The sequence below is a fragment of the Oncorhynchus gorbuscha genome, linkage group LG01 (assembly GCF_021184085.1).
Source record: "Oncorhynchus gorbuscha isolate QuinsamMale2020 ecotype Even-year linkage group LG01, OgorEven_v1.0, whole genome shotgun sequence".
NCBI lineage: Eukaryota > Metazoa > Chordata > Actinopteri > Salmoniformes > Salmonidae > Oncorhynchus > Oncorhynchus gorbuscha.
The window spans coordinates 84,343,645-84,346,567 of record NC_060173.1 but is presented as its reverse complement, the minus strand read 5'-3'; the positions used below and the strand labels follow the sequence as shown (position 1 = coordinate 84,346,567).

At 42.4% G+C, this 2,923-nt stretch overlaps 1 non-coding gene across 1 annotated transcript; it reads right to left on the bottom strand.

Annotated features, from left to right (window-relative positions):
- Positions 1-675: 675 nt before the first annotated feature.
- trnat-ugu lies at positions 676-755 on the bottom strand. The gene has a single exon. It is a non-coding gene; the product is annotated as a tRNA-Thr (tRNA).
- Positions 756-2,923: the final 2,168 nt, after the last annotated feature.

Genomic DNA, 2,923 nt, shown 5'->3' with positions numbered 1-2,923 from the left:
CTGTCAACAGAACAGTTATTGACGGCACAGTAGGTTACTGGCAAGAATTGCTGGTGGCAGCAAGTGCCCTGTAGGTAAGTTATTATGACTTTTACAATAACTTACTGACAAGTAGTTTCCAGTTTCCAGAAATGACAAATTCATTGCAACGAGTTGCCATTAAGTTACTGGAAAATGCACAATAACCTCTTTACAGTGCAGCTCTTTACTGACACAGAACATTTGAAGAACATTAGAACATTTGAAGAACATAACATTTCAAAGGGGGTGCTTAACTTGCGTTGTCATAACCATCAAACATTTAAACTGCTACAACACTTCCACTGTTGGTTGGCACAAATATACATTTATTTGACCACTGCTCCAAATATGATATGAGCCCCACCAGTACCTTGCCCATATACAAACACTGGCAGTAAAATGGCCTGACTGAAGAGCTCAATTACTTTCAACGTGGCACCGTCATAGATGCCATATTTCCAACAAATTCACATTTCTGCCCAACTAGAGCTGTCACAGTCAACTGTTGATCCTGTTGTTGTGAAAACGTCTAGGAGCAACAACGGCTCAGCCGCAAAGTGGTAGGCCACACAAGCTAATAATATAATAATATATGCCATTTAGCAGACGCTTTTATCCAAAGCGACTTACAGTCATGTGTGCATACATTCTACGTGTGGGTGGTCCCGGGGATCGAACCCACTACCCTGGCGTTACAAGCGCCATGCTCTACCAACTGAGCTACACAGGACCACTCACAGAACAGGTCCACTGAAGTGCAAAGCGTGTACAAATTGTCTGTCCTCGGTTGCCACACTCACTAACGAGTTCCAAACTGCCTCTGGAGGCAACGTCAGCACAATAACTGTTTGACGAGAGCTTCATGAAATGGGTTTTCATGGCCGAGCAGGCCTAAGATCACCATGCACAATTCCAAGCGTCGCTGGAGTGGTGCAAAGAGTGCTGCCATTGGACTCTGGAGCAGTGGAAATGCGCTCTCTGGATTGATGAATCATGCTTCGCCATCTGAAAGTCTGACGGACGAATATGGATTTGGCTGATGCCAGGAGAACGCTACCTGCCAGCTGTAAAGTTTGGTGGAGGAGGAATAATGGTCTGGGGCTGGTTTTCATGGTTCGGGCCCCTTAGTTCCAGTGAAGGGGAATATTAACGCCACAGCATATAATGACATTCTAGATGATTCTGTGCTTCCAACTTTGTGGCAAGAGTTTGGGGAAGGCCCTTTCCTGTTTCAGCATGACAACGCTCCTGTGCACAAAGCGAGGTCCATACAGAAATGGTTTGTTGAGATCGGTGTGGAAGAACTCGATTGGCTTGCTTAGAGCTCTGACCCAAATGACATCGAACACCTTTGGGATGAATTGGAACACCGACTGCGAGCCAGGCCTAATCCCCCAACATCAGTGCCCGACCTCACTAATGCTCTTGTGGCTAACTGAAAGCAAGTCCCTGCAGCAATGTTCCAACATCTAGTGGAAAGCCTTCCCAGAAGAATGGAGGCTGTTATTGCAACAAAGGGGGGACCAACTCCATTTTAATGGCCATGGTTTTGGAATGAGATGTTTGGCTAGCAGGTGTCCACATACTTTTGGTCATGTAGTGTATGTACCAGTGAAGTGTACCTTTGACCTTTTTGTAACCCAGGAAACAACACTGTAGTGTACCCTAGCCAAGCAATAAGTATAAACTTAGTGGCACTGCAGAAACATTAACTGTGCCCCAACCAAGAGGTTAGTGCACAAGTACAGAAATGCATTCTTGCCAATGTCTGTGATCATACAGTATCTTTCTTGCTCCCAGATTTGGTGGTGTAGCTGCACTGTAGCAGGAGATTTCAGGCTGCTAGCGACCAAGAGTTTATGAGCTCAAATCCCATTTAAAGTTGCAACATATAATTTTTTTGGGCGACTCGACCAAATTCAGGTAGAAATGTGTGTTATAGGTCTGTCATTTTCATTGAAAGCAAGTCTAAGAAGCGGTAGATCTGTTCAATGTGCGCTATTTCTAAGCTTCCCATTCTTAGTTTTCGTTCTTGCATCTTTTGCTTTTGTAAACCAGCTTCAAACACATTATGTTGTGTTATGGGAAATATATTTCACAGCGGTTTGGATGGTACAACGACTGTCTACACTATACTTGCTTGTTATGTCACATAAGCTGAAATCAGCCGAACTATTAGAATTTGAGCAACCAGGAAATGGTGGAGCGATTTCTGCATTGTGCATCTTTAAAGCCACAATTGTGGTCACAGTACAAAATTACAGACAATTTTACAGTAACTGAAATCAGAATACAGCAGCATCATGTCATTTTATAAAAATAACACCTTAAAGTTGCTGTACATGTTGACTTTATTTTTACTGCAACCTTAGTCAAAGTGCAGAAATCTATTCTTGGCAATAAATATATTGTGAATCTCCATTGTGTCCACAGACCTGGTGGAGCAGCAGGAACTTCTGGTAGCTAGCAGCCAAGAGGTTGAAAGTATAAATCCCAAGGGAGGTTGAGTCCCAAGTAATCAGTTTATAGCAGTATAATGTCCATTAACACCTTAATTTTGCTGTAAAAACACGGGAACTTATTGTATTTTTACAGTAACTAGACAAAAACCTCCACCGGACCATAACACAATGTTCAGAGAACGTCCTAAAAGCATCCTTGGAACAAACTGGGATATAAAACCTGCAGGGGACCATGACTGTTTAAATTTAATCATGTAAATGATGCCTTTTAAAGTAAAATATTTTAAATAACATATGACACCCGGGCTTTCACATGTGCTCAAATGTTGTATCGTGTGGTGTCATTAACTTCACATTAAATCACATGATCACCTGAGATCACGTGTTCACATGTGAAATTCATGTGTCTTTTAAGGGAATAAGGGACTATTTAAACAGCA